Source organism: Lemur catta, chromosome 19 (assembly GCF_020740605.2).
Source record: "Lemur catta isolate mLemCat1 chromosome 19, mLemCat1.pri, whole genome shotgun sequence".
Classification (NCBI taxonomy): Eukaryota; Metazoa; Chordata; class Mammalia; order Primates; family Lemuridae; genus Lemur; species Lemur catta.
The window spans coordinates 2,009,001-2,023,320 of record NC_059146.1 but is presented as its reverse complement, the minus strand read 5'-3'; the positions used below and the strand labels follow the sequence as shown (position 1 = coordinate 2,023,320).

The window sequence follows — 14,320 nt, the reverse complement described above, 5'->3', positions numbered from 1 at the left end:
AAGTGTTACCTGATAAAATGTTTTAGAAATATCTCTATGATGGTTTAATGGTAAGTGGATTGGATCAGTGAGAAACTGATGACAAATAGACGTTAGTTTCATGAAAATGTGAAATGTACATGTTGATAAACCATAGCAAGCATTATGGGGAAATTGGAACCCTCATGCAATAAAGCTGTTAAGAAAAGGATTTACTGGGATAATGATGACCAGAAACTGGGATGACCTTGGAGTTATAGATTTGCAAATAGAGCTACTATACTTGATACTAGAGCAAGCCCAGTAAATTTAATGTGTAAATATTTGGAGCATACATACACGCACACATATTTATCATATTGTCTTATGTATAAAATGTCGCAAGCCCCACCCAAACTGAAGGGGAGGGGAAACAGATCCACCTCTTCATGGGAGGAACCGCAAAGTCGCATTTCAGCGGGCGTGGAGGTGATGAGGAGTAGATAATCGTCATCATGTTTTTAAATCAAACTGAGGAGAACGAGGAAAAGAAAGTGTCAAGAATGACCCCCGGTTTCTTGCCTGAGGAACTGGCTGAGTGGCGGCGCCAGGGACAGACACGAGGCCGGGCGGCCCCTACCCTGGTTTTTCTCCAGAAGATGAATAAGAGTTCCATGTGTGCTTCCAGTAGCCCGAAAAATAAATCCGTGCAAATGGCACAGCGATAGTAAGTGCAAGAACTGCGGTAGGACAGTCAGTGTAAGACTCGATGTAGGAAAAAGGTTCTTACTGGAATGACACGGCACAGAGAGCAACAGCAGAATCCACTGACCCGTCACTGCAAACACTGCCAGAAGCGCGGCAACAAGCCGTGATTTCTTTTGAGGTCTGCAGCCATATGAAGTCCACGCTCACATCTGTAGAGTCAAACTGCTTGTGGGAATTCACCGAAACGAAACCGCTGCCAAGGACGCGACAAAAACAGGCTTTCCGTTCGCTGCGCTGTGCTGTGTTCGAGCGCACGGTCCTCCCAGGAGCAGGAAAAGCCCCCGTGCGCTGTGACAAGGTGCAGAGTGGGACTGCGACAGACAAGGCGCAGAGTGGGACTGCGACAGACAAGGCGCAGAGTGGGACTGCGACAGACAAGGCGCAGAGTGGGACTGTGACAGACAAGGTGCAGAGTGGGGTTGTGACAGACAAGGCGCAGAGTGGGACTGCGACAGACAAAGTGCAGAGTGGGACTGCGACAGACAAGGCGCAGAGTGGGGTTGTGACCGGGAAGGCGCATCTGGGGTGCGGGGTGACTAGGGGCGTGCATTGTCACAAACTGGGATGCACCGTTGTATGACAGAAAGGAAGTCAAAGTCGTTCTCACAGGCTGTCAACACGCATTCTCTGCTCAGCTCTAAGGAGACTTTCAGACTGTCAGCTGGTTTCATAAATGGGCTCCACTGTTTGAATTGAGCCGGCTGCCAATTCTCGACTCCTGTGCTCAGTGCAGATTTCCCAGGACAAAAAGAAGTAAAAGCTCAGTGTTTCACCCCAGTACTCAAGGCTTTCCCCAGCCTTCCCCTGTTCATCTCTTGATCACATTCCTCAATCCTCTCTTACATTTGGCCAAAGCCATTGCCCACAGACATGCTGCCCTTGGCCCCTTTGCCTTCACTCACCTCTTCACTCTCCGCCTGTGCTGCTCACTCCGCAGATCAACTCTCCAGACATCTTACCTGCCCTTTAGGCCAGGACTCTAAAACCTACCGATTCCAGCAGCTTCTCGGGATTTCTGTTTCTTGAACTTCCACTCCACTTTGTGCCTTATTTCAGTCTGCTTTCTGCTAAGTTTTTGTTTGTTTTATCTCCTACTTCTTCATTCATTTCCTGAGGACACAAGAATCCACTGTTTTTCAAGATGGAGTTGCCAGGAATGGAAAGTGGGAAACGAGATTTAGAGCCCCCGCCCCCCTCTGCTAACAAAACAGTTCCATTTTTATCTGCCTCCTATACTAGTCAATAGACTTTCAAAGAATACATCATTTGAAGAAAGAATTTTATAAATTTAAAAAGTTTGAAAACTACTATTTACTTATTTTTGGATCCTCTGCTATTCCAGGCATAATCCTCTCCCCATGGTGGTGGGTAGCAATATATGCGAGCCAAAATTAGTATGCTGAATAAAATCGTCCTCTTCCTGTCAAAAGGAAATAAAGGAATATCAAGAATGAGAAATTGCACATTAAGTCACTTGGCATATATTATTGATAAGTGCACAGTCATTTGCTAAAAAAAAAATAGTGGCAAGCCAGCAGAAATATAAGCACTTTGAAGCACTAAGAACATAGTTGCCAAGGATGAGTTCAACCTGATTAAGCAGCCATAAAACATCATAATCAGAACTTCCTAAATGATCAGAACTTTTTAAAATAAGTAGTAAACTAAGATGTGAGCAAGTATTAAACTGTAGTGCATGTTTGCTCATGTACTCCTGACCTAAATACTCGATCATAACTATAATATCTTATACCATCTTAGGCCTCTACCTTTGCTTTATGCACTGGGATAGGCAAAATAATACCCCCCACCTCCCACAAAGATGTCCATTTTCTAACCCCCTGGACCTGTGAACACGTTATATCACATGGCAAGGGACAGTTAAGGCTGCAGATGGAATTAAGGTTGTTAATCAGCTACAGTTAAGAAATTTGTAGTGGATGACCCAAACAGGCTCAGTGTAACCACAAGGGTCCCTGAAATGTGGACGAGGGAACCAGGAGAATCAGAACTAGAGAGATGGCATTATGAGAAAGGCTTTACTGGCTTTGAAGATTTGGAAGGGGGACAGGAGCTAAGATGTCCAGGAAACGTGGACTTTTTCCTTAGAGCCACAAAGGTGGGGGCTTCCTTAGAGCCTCAAGAAGGAAGAGAGCCCTGTCAACACCTTTATTTTAGCACAATAAAACCCCTGTCAGACTTCGCCCCCCAGGACCATGGATAATAAATGTCTTGTTTTAAGCCACTTCGTTTGTGGAAATTTTTTACAGCTGAAATAGGAAACTAAAACACTCGCAAAAATTATCCTAACCTTCCCCAGTTCCCTAGAAACTGCTCCCTCCTTACGAAGTATCTTTCCTATTTCAATCAACTGTCATTACTACCAAACTATCTTTATTTGCAAGATGATCATTATAATTTGATAAGATAGTGATGCTTTCTATAAATTTCTTTGTCAAAACAATTACTAAGACATTACCAAAGACTTAATGAATATTTAAGTCATGATTATACAGCTATTTTAATTGATGTCATTTCAGACACCAATTTAGAAGCAAAATAATATATTTTTAAACCCTCAAATAGAACACGATGACTTTATAAGATTTTTTTAAATTTTGAGGACACAAATTGTGTTATCAGTTGATCTCTCCTATGAAAACAGACTAAGAAAATTAGGCAGTGTTTGATCTGCTTTCCTATAACAGGTATGTAGATTAAGCATAAGAGAATAAAAATTAAAGTAATATCTCACTTCTAATACAATTTTATCAAGATATACAATGTGCACTATTCAGGTGATAGCTACACTAAAAGTCCAGACTTTACCACTATGTAGTATGTCCATGTAACACAATTGAACTTGTACCCCCTAAACCTATACAAATAAAAAACATATACATAAAAATAAAATGTATTTAAAAGATCGTGAAGGTTAAATAGAATTAGGAATTAGAGAAGAACTCAAATTAACGTTCATGGATATGTACGTTGCTTCTGTTTCAAAAATGCTTTTGTTTCAGTACCTTTCAGAAAATGTGCGACTCTTTTTATCTAAACAATTAAAAAACCAATGGCTAAGATTTGCCAATGCATTGACTATATCTTAGACAGTGAGTCCCTCTAAATCTCACAGGTTTTCTATGTAAAACCAAGCTGATTTTACTGTAGATCTGCTCCTTACACAGGTTGGTTCAGATGATCAAGTGAGACAATGCATTTAAAGCAACGTGTAACCTGACAAATCACTTTTGCTTCCCCAGTTCCGATTAATATTATGGGACAAACATGAAACAAGGCACACAACCAAGAATTAGGCAGTATCTCAACAATTAATGGACAGTATAAGATGCAAATCCATGACTAACACAAACTGGAAGGGCAGTGGTGAGGCATCTCTGTCCCTAGGGAATCAGAGTGCCCCGCTATGTGACAGGCACTAAGCCTAAGTGTTTTATGGCTGTTACGCTACATCATTTAACCTTTCAAGGAGGTGGTGCTGTTGTTTTTTTCTTCTTACTAATGAGAAAGATGAGGTTGAGAAATTTAATTAGCTTTTCTAAAGTCTGGCAACAATAAGTGAGAAAGCCAGACTCATTCATTTATTAAATAATTACTTACCACCTACTGTGTATGAGACTTTGCTCCAGAAGTTGGGGTTACAGTAGTGAAGAAAATAGATACAAATAACACACCTTTGAGAAACGTATATTCCAGTGGGGAAAAGGGAAAATATACAAGATAAAAAGTAAAAAGATACACAGAAAGATAGTGATAAATGCCCACAAAAATAAGTGAAGCACAGAAAAGAAATGAAATAAGAAAGGATTGGGGGGCTGAAACTTTAAATAAGGTGGTCAGCACAGTCCTCACGTCAAACACGTTGAGTTCGACATGCGTGTCAGACAATCAAGCGCTTCTGCCAAGTAGTCAGTGAACATGTGAGAGACGGCAACATCTGCGTAATTGCCCAAAGGCAGTGGGGGAGTGTGACATGCGGAAGGAAGTCGGAGGGGACAGCACTGGAGGAAGAACAGATAATAAGCAGAGAGGTCCTGAGATGGGAGGTTGGGGAGACTGAAGCTGAGTGAGAGAAGGGAAGAGCCAGAGCAGCCGCAGAAGAAACCAGGGTGTAATCGCCGGAGGGGGCGGATCATAAACGACCTTGGAGATCATAGTCAGGTCTTTGGCATTTGTTCCTGATAAGAAAATGAGGTTTTAATCCCACAAGGCTGTGTCTGAATGGATCACTTTGGTTTGCTACGCTGAGAACAATATGAAGAGAAGAAACGGAGATTGATGAGAACACATCTTCAATAATCCAGACAGCAGAAGGCAGCAACTTGTACCAGGGTGCTAACATTAGAGGAGTGAAAAACTGTCAGATTCTCAATATATCTGAAAGTCAAGCTAGCAGGATTTGCAGACAGATTGAATGTGGGGTGTAAGAGAAAGAAGGGAATCAAAAGTGACAGCAAGGTTTGAAATCTGAGCAACCGGAAGGATAAGTTGCCATTAACTTTTGGGAGAAAGAGGTTTGGTGGGGAATATCAGGCACTTAGATTTGGACATAGTTTGATATTCTCAGTAGACATTCAAGGGTACTTGTCAAGTAGGAAATTGGATATATCAGTCTGGAATTGGAGGGAAGAGTAGGCTGGAGAAATAAATTTGGAAGCCACTAACATATAAATTCAATTCCAGATGTTTTATTCCCAGGTCCTAACTGCTGAGAGCAATTCTCCATTGCATTTCTACTTGTCTCAAATTATATTTTCAAGGATGTTTGTGCAGAAAATATTCTCGGAAACAAGAGAGAGGATCTCCCTCCAGGTCGGAGAGATTTGTCTCCTGAGTAAGACAATAAAGATAATGTCTCTCTTAGGGGCAAAGATTGGATACGTCAACTCGAAGGCTGCAGCTTCTTGTAAGATTGGTTTTCTAAGCTCAGTGTTCCTCAGACGGGACACAGAATATTGTGTGCAGTGTCCACCAGAGCCCATTCCGCATCAGCCCCATGGGACGAAGAGAGGGCAAGGGGAACCAGTGCAATCCTGAAGCTCGTGCTGCCTAAGGTCCCACAAGTAATAAACTGTCTAATTATATCTAGGCTCATTGTCTCCTTGCTGACCAATTTACAGCAGTGTGGGACATGAGTTGATCTTGCAGTTGCAGCAGTAGCTGCTGCAGAGGGACTGCTCGACCACTTGACAATAACCACTACTATTTCAGGCTACCTGGAAAAAATGGAACTTAATATTGAGGGACTAGGAAATACTCGGGAAGGGGCAGAGATAAAATGGAAAGAACATCACAGACAGAAAGAACCATATATTGTAAAGGCCTAGAGACGAGGGACAGCGTAACCATCAAGGGAAACCACAACTAAGATTCCTAAAGCCTTCATCCAGAGATCTTTTGATCCTCATAACACATAACAAACTTCTACTTGAGCCTAAAACCAAATTCCTCTCTCCATATTATTATTGCTCATGTTAAAACTGTGTCAGAATCAATAATCCTATGGAGGTGCAAATGCATAGCAGGTGAATCGGGTCAGGGAAGAGACTCACAAACCCACAAACCGCAGTTTCAAGAGTAACGGAAATTGTACCTCATTAAAACCAAACACAATAGCTGAGTCCTGGCAGCACATAGTGGGAGGACAAGACTGAGGGAGATGGGTCTAGAGAGAAAGCCAGAAAGGAATTCAGGAAGGGCCTTTTGTGCTCTGCTTTGAAGGAAGTTGAACTTTGTCTTGGTGATTAGTGAGAACCACTGAAAATTCTCTAACAAGGACGGAGGCATACTCTACTTGAAGTTTAAAAATAAAATCCCTCTGATACCAGAGAGAAAGTTGAACTAAGAAGAAGAATTAAGATGGAAGCAGATAAACCAGTCAGGCTGTTGCTGCAGTAATCCATGCCAGAAAAGACAAAGCCCAGGACAAAGGTGTCAGCAAAGGGAACTGAAAGAAGGAGGCAGATTTAAGAGACATTTAGAAGCTAAAATCAAGTGGCCTTTAATTTCAATAGAATGATTGCAACTGTAAGTAAGAGAATAATTTCAAGTAATTTTCTTATATAAAAAGAGTGGATATAGGCACATGTATTATTCAGGGTTCTCCAGAGAAATAAAAGCAATAGGATATACATAGAGATATAGAAAGAACTTTATTATGAAGGATTTAGTCATGTGGTTATGAAGGCTAAGAAGTCCCTCAATCTTCCCTTGCAAGTTGGAGGCCTGGGAATGCCAGGGGAATAGTCCCAGTCTAAACCCAAAGTCCTCAGAACCAGAGGAGCCAATGGGTAAGTCCCAGTCCAAGTCTGAAGGCCCAAGAACCAGGAGTGCTGATGTCCAAAGGTGGGAGAAGCTCAAGGAGAGGAAGTGAACTTGCCCTTCCTCTGCCTTTTTGTTCTATTCAGGCCCTCAGTGGACAATACCCACCCGCTGGTGAAGGCCATCTCACCAATTCAAATGTTAATCTCTTCCCAAAACACCCTCACAGTTATACCCAGAAAAAATATTTTACCAGCGATCTGGGCATCCCTAAGCCCAGTCAAGCTGACACATAAAATTAACTACATCCGTACTCTCTGCTAACTTCTCCATGCTGCTTTGCCTCTTTTTCACGGTCTCAAGTAGCATCATATCTTCAAACGGCAACGTCCATAACAGGGAGGAAAGTGAGAAACCCTCTGCACAGGTATCTCTTTGTTTTTTAATCAGATGGAAAGATCTTTCCCTGAAGGCTTTAAGCAGATCTCCCCTAATGTCTCATTAAGAGGACTGGGAAAAATGTCCATGCCTTAGATGCAAGGAAAATTGAGAAAGTGAAATTCGGCCCTTCAGCCTCTAAAATGAGTGATAGTTTCCAATGGTAAGGAAGAGAGGGTTGAAATTGGTTATTCAAGAGACAAGCAATAATGTCTCCCAGAGTAGTTGATCAGATGTGGAAGCTGAGAAAAAAAAGAGAAATCAAAATTACTGCTTAGACATCTGGCTTGGGCCATTAGCCAATGGTATTGCCATTAACCGAACTAAACAATGAAAAAGGAATGGATTTGGGGTAGAGTGATGAGATCTCTTTGAACATATCTGAATTTCCAGCTGGAAAGCCCAGAGCTCAGTTCCATGGGAATTTACAACTCAAGATTGAGAGTTACGCCAAAGTTTTAACCTTGAGACAATGTAATTGAAGTCACAGATCAGAAGTGTTTGTCTAGAGACAGTGTGTAAAGCGATTAGAGAACAGAGCCAAAAAGGGAATCTTGGCAAGAGAAGTCCATTTGAGAGACTAAAAAGGAAAGTCCATGAAGGTAGGAAGAAAAGCAGGAGAAATCAATAGTTTAACATGGGAGAGAGGTCAACAGTAGTAAATACTCCCTAGAGATCAAACAGGAAGGTAAGAAGTGCCCATCCGTTTTAACAACCAATATGTCATGTTGACCATTGCCAAGTAAGAAAAACGGTATGTAGCTGTAGAAAATTTTGTTCTTGTTATTTGGCTATTTGCTACACTGTTTATTTTTTAATGAGGCCAATGTGAACCCATGGGGAGAAAGAAGGAAGACAAGAGTGAGAGTGATCTATAATGGCTCTACAATTGTAATTTACAGCTGTCAGAAAGTGCCTGTGCCTTGGATCTTTGCAGACCCAGTGACGCCACCTACCAAGAGTCTATGATGGTCCGTAGATCCCCCTTCTCCTCCCTAATATATAAAATATTAGCAGCCACTTCTCCAATTTCACCCCTTATTATTGCCATTTTATGCTCTAAAAAATACAATTTATTTATCAAGGTTAACTTTTTGACAGTAATTTGTTTACTCACAAAAATGGGGAAAATGAAATTTAAAGGGATATGCTATTCAAAGAAAAGTACAATTCCTGTGCTAATGATCTGAGACAGGGTCCCAGTTTTGTGTGGAAATCCTAAAATTTTTCACCACTCTTATTTTGTGTTTCTCTGATTGCGTTCTCTGGTAAACCTGTTAAGTCTAACAGATGAAAATGGGCACTAAGTTTTATATTGCAGTCAACTTCAATTGAAAGGATTTGTTAAATAATCCTTGCTGTTACTGCTCTTCTATAGGTTATCCAGAGTGTCCTGCTATCCATAAAGAAGATTTAGAAAAAAACAAAACCCACAGTTTATAAGAAAATGCAAAACCGGTGTCATAGCAGTTTCAGTCACACCCTCTTGTGTTTAAGTGTAGCACAGCAGCTCTTAGGTTAAACTGAAATAACGGTGAATTCTGAGCACCCATTACGTGCCAGGCTCTACGCTGGGTGCTAAGACACAGCTGTGAACAAGACCTCCAAGGTCCTTTACCTTCACGGTTATTTAGGATTTGTTTTAATTATTCTATTAGTTTAAATTCCATTTCAAAGCCTCTCTGAGTGAAGATTAAGCATTTCATTATATGGCATAAATAGATTTATCAATAAAAAGAAATATTGTCAATAATTTCTTCAGTGTACAATCTTAAATTATTGATTCAGTTGGCCTCTAAACTTTTCTCCTTAGCTTCTAGTGGTAAAATTTTAGAATACACAAACTCTGTTTAGTAGCTATTATTTACAAAGACACGTTCTTCAATACAATGCACTGTGATATTTAATTCTAAAGCTCTTATTTAATCTTCATGTTAGTTGTCATTGAGGAGCCTCTGAGGCATTAATTTCATAGTTTATGATCCCAGGAAAACTTTCTTTACTAAATTACAGGCAAGAGACAGTACTTCTTTCTATGTTCTTAAAATTGAAATTCCCTAAATCTCATTATATATTCTTACCATCTGCATTTTTATGATTCTTATCTAAAGAAATCTTCTGAAAATCTCATTGCTGATATAAATTTTTCAAATTTTATTGTCTGGTTTTTGTGGCTTTGAAAAACAAAAGTTCTTGTTTTAATTTAAAGGAACAGTGACTAAATTGCAATGGCAGCATATAGGTGATGAGTTATGTGGCCCAGAATGAACCTTCCTATAATGAATGCAAACATGACAAGACATAAACCATGGTGGACAGATTTGGCAGAATTAGATTTTAATAAAACACTTCAATCAATAATCAGCCATTCTAGGTTTTGATTCCACAAAGACTGTTGCTTCATCCTTAACAGTTAAATCATCATATTTCTGTAACAGGAACTTGTTCCTTCACTCTTATGTGAGAAGACCACTGTGCATTATTTATTTAATCAATTGTCCTCTTACTCTTTCTGCAATAAGCCTTTATCCTACTTTAGTGTTTGGGGGTGGGGAAATCTGGATAAGGTTAGTACTACGGGTGGTGCCTTTAGCTCTTCCTCCAACTTTATCAAACCCCAAATGACCACAAATAAACCTAAAATCTAATTAAAAACAATGAGTATACTATGCAAATGTATATTCACATCAAGTCTCTCATCTTTCCTCACAACCAGATGGCTGACTCAAAACACCACTTACAGTAAAAATCTAGATGCCCCCATTTTCCCTCATAGACTGTAGATTTTCTTTAATAAAGACACGTTGTGGGCATATTCCACTTTTCTGCAGGAAGGCTTTTGTCCCAGCTGATTGTAGTTTGAAATCTGTTGATAAAATTACAAATGGAAGCTTATTAAACCCTTAGGCATCCTGTATCATCTGCCTTGGCCCTGGAGGCCTAAGCCGTGAGCCAAGGAATTTGATCTGACAAACAATTGTTCCTGCATGTTGCAAAACAGTGAGGTAACATCTTTGCTCGAGAGCATGAAAACCTCAGCAGATATATCCAACATCTCTGAGAGCCTTGTTATGTATTTTCTTTCTTTATATCTTTACTCTACAAGCTGTTTTTCTACTTAAAAACTTTTTTTTTTTTTACTTTTTAAAATTTTTGTTAAAAATGAAGACATTAATACTCACATTAGCCTAGGCCTACCCAGGGTCAGGACCATCAATATCACTGTCTTCCACCTCCGCATGTTGTCCCACTGGAAAGTCTTCCTGGGCAGTAACATGCATGGGGCTGTCATATCCTACGATGACAGTGCGTTCTCCTGGAATACCTCCTGAAGCACCTGCCTGAGGGTACTTTACAGTTAATTTTTTAACTATAAATAGAAGGAATATACTCTAAAATAATGATAAAAGGTATAGTATAGTAAATACATAAAACATTAACATAGTCACTTATTATCATTGTCAAGTACTATCTATTAATGCTACACATAACTGCATGTGTTATGCTTTTATACAACTGGCAATGCAGCTGCCACAGCCACATGAATAATATGTCGCTCTAGGGCTTTCCCATGGCTATTGTGACTAGGCCATAGGAACTTCTCAGCTCCATCATAATCCTAAGGGACCACGGTTGTATATGCCACTCATTGTGGATCGAATTGTTGTTATACTGCACTATACTGCACATGACTGTAATAGTCTCCACCATTCCACCTTGTTCTTCCCAAAACATACCTTCTTGTTTCGTATCTTGAGTTCATAAAGCTTAAGTAACTCCCTATTGCCTGCAATATAAAGTCTAACTTGTATGCATACCCTATAAGGTATTTCATCATTTCACCGCAGTCTCTGTTTCCAGACTCAATTTCTGCTGGTTTTCAAAACACATTCTGCTCTTGGCTATATGGAAGCCACTGAGAAGTTCATGTATGTGCCTTGCACTTTCCTGCCTGCCTGCTTTCTTGTGCAAGCTATTTCCTGGGCTCAGAAGGCCCTCTTTTGTATTCTCTTATTGGCAAAATCCAGCTGACACTGATTTACCCTCGACCCAACTTCAATCTGTTCACGGTGTGATTTTGTTTTACATACAAATCTGATTAAGATATACCCAGCTAAAACATTTTGAAGCATATAGAATTTCATGGGCTATAAATTCCAATGTTCCCTTTCTTATTTGTCTGTAATATATCTATATAATATATATCTTTAATACGACTTTCACTCAAATCTTACTCTCAAGCCACATTTCTATGAAAGTAGGAAACTTAAACCAGTTATTTTTAGGTCAGTTTGTTTTATTGTTTTCTTCATCATTTCAAATGTATATTTTCTCAATTCTGAGCACCCCCCTTCTGCTCACGATGGCATCTAAGGTGGGAGGTTACTATTGTCTACGTCAGCAGTGGCATCCGGGCTGGAGTCATTCTCTCTCCTTTGATATCCACTGCAGTGGATCAGCATCTCATCCCGTGTGGTTTCAGTCTTTCATTATATATCCCCACTGGTATCTGATGACCTATCATTTGTCCATTAGTTCCATTAGTATGATGCATATCGACTGAAACACCACCTCAGGCTCTATGTCAGATAACTGCAGGCTACTCAGGAAAACAGGGTATGGTTACTCTCTGATGTTTTTCTCCTGTCACCTACATAGCCATCTACACTCTACTACTCCTATGCCACTGACATGCTGTCACTTCCCTGGATTATGGCCTATTAAAACTTTTCCACCAAACTCTTCAACCAAAACCTTGGTTCAGGGGACATTTCTGTTAAGCTTTCCATTTCTTGAATCTTTATTGGGAAGACAAGACATAGTCTTTTCTATGCTCAAGTTTATCTCCAAACATAAAGACATGCCTCAGTTTCATGACTGAGACTACTTTGCATAATTAGGATTTACTGGGTGATGGGGTAGTGGTAGTGACTTATATCTATATTCTCACAAGACTTTAAGTTCACTGAGGGAAGGGCTCTGTGTCTGTTTGACTCATGTTGGTGTCTGGCACAACATTCACCCAATAGTCACCAAGAGCCTAAGTGCTCTCAGACAATATTGAACGGTCAAATTAATGACTCAGCTTACATGTCCCTGCACTTGTCAAAAACAATTTTTTTTCTGTCTAGTATTAATGATTTTGCTTTTGACTACAGTACGTTTTGCTTTAGTCTTGCTACAAAGAGCGTGGCAGATGGGGTACAAAAAGAGGTGAGAAACACCAACTTGAGGAAAGAGAAGGCAGGACATGATACAGTGCAATTAAGACAGAATCAACCCTAGTCAATATTCACAGCATGGTCAGAAGTGATTTTTGTAGTGTCAGAAACACATAAAGAAGCAAAACCACTGAGAAAGAACACATTTCACAAATGTCTGTCTATGCTCCAATAATATTCCCTCCAAAGCTCTTTTATTACTTGCAGGTTTATTTGACCAAAATAGATGCACAATAAACAATTGTTAGGTGACAAATGATAGTACTGGGAAGGTGTTAAAAATGGCTTTGTAAACCAACTCAAGGCTACAGTAATAAGAAAACTCATCCTCTATCAATGTATGAGCAACTTTGCTGTTTGAAGCACTATCAATGAAAACGTAACGTCCCACTCTTGCCTAAGGATTAAGCAAGGAGGGGGATCATTTTACCAGGAGAAGCAGCCTGAGCTTACAATCCAGGTGCAGAACCTCAAAGAGTTTGAGGGCATAGTGTTTCACGTTTATCTTAACTTTGCAGTTTCCAAAACAAACAGTCACCCCACTCCAGTAGTCAAGAGTGTTGTTTCTAACAGAACGCTAAAAGGAGTTTCCAACGGGACACGGTGAGGATTCACAACCCTTCTTTCAAGTGATTATTTCTTTCCTAATAACTTCCCCAGCCCTGTTTCCTTCCCTCTCCTCTGTGGACCAAGCCCTGTGCTGCCCAGTTCAAAGCTGACACCCGCTTCTCCCGCCCCCTTCTTAGTCTCATTCAGCGCATTAACTAGTTCTCTATTTTCAACTCGGTGGCCTCCTTCTGCGATGCTCCCGGGTTTTCCACGGCACGCGGTTTGCCTTTCTGCAAACTTAACTTTGACGCGCTTTGATACAAAGGGCTTAGCTGTCATTTTGCTCGCCAAGTACACATAAAATAATTCGGGGTAGACAAAAGAGCAAAAGTCATTCTATAATAAAGACATCTGCACCCGAATGTTTATGGCAGCACAATTGCAAGGATGCGGAAACAACCCAAGGGCGTCAATTCATTAGTGCATTATTAAAATCCGGTGTATGTATGCAATGGCATAATCACTCACTAATAAGAAACGACAGTGATCTAGCACCTCTTACATTGTCTGGGACAGAGCTGGAGCCCATTATCCGCAGTGAGGCATCGCTAGACGGGAGGAATGGGCTCCACCTGTGCTGTCCCTGACCGGGCACTGACGACCGGCACCATGGGGGGCGCATGTGGTGGCGACTCTCTCCAGGGATTGGGGCCTGGGGGCACGCGGTGGCGACATCCTCCGGGGATTGGGGCCTGGGGGGCACGCGGTGGTGACATCCTCCGGCGATTGGGGCCTGGGGGCAAACTCACAACTAATGGACGCAGAGTTGTAGAGGGGAAGGGCGCGCCTCCAAGCCTCGCTTGGGTGAGGCAATGCCATAAAATGTAACCCAAACGTTTGCACCCTCATAATATCCTGAAATAAAATAAACAAGCACATAAATCGATCGTCTGGGGAAGGCGGACGCGTTCCTATCGCCACTGTCAGCAACAGCTGTGTGTGCGCCTGCGGTCCCAAATCTCACAAACCTGGAGAACCTACTGCAATTCACCTCTGAGTGAGTGCCGGGGAGGCAGCAGCCAAAGGCGACGCTCCCCGGGGCC

The 14,320-nt window shown here is 41.1% G+C and overlaps 1 long non-coding RNA gene across 3 annotated transcripts; it reads right to left on the bottom strand.

Annotated features, from left to right (window-relative positions):
• Positions 1–429: 429 nt before the first annotated feature.
• Positions 430–10,837, bottom strand: LOC123624804. Of its 3 annotated transcripts, none has more exons than XR_006730216.1 (4): positions 10,629–10,837; positions 10,188–10,312; positions 2,042–2,146; positions 430–1,836 (listed from the first exon to the last, which is right to left on the bottom strand). It is a non-coding gene; the product is annotated as an uncharacterized LOC123624804 (long non-coding RNA). The 3 variants fall into 3 exon arrangements; XR_006730217.1 differs by lacking the exon at positions 10,629–10,837 and having other exon boundaries at positions 430–1,444; positions 1,717–1,836; positions 10,188–10,473; XR_006730215.1 differs by lacking the exon at positions 10,629–10,837 and having other exon boundaries at positions 10,188–10,473.
• Positions 10,838–14,320: the final 3,483 nt, after the last annotated feature.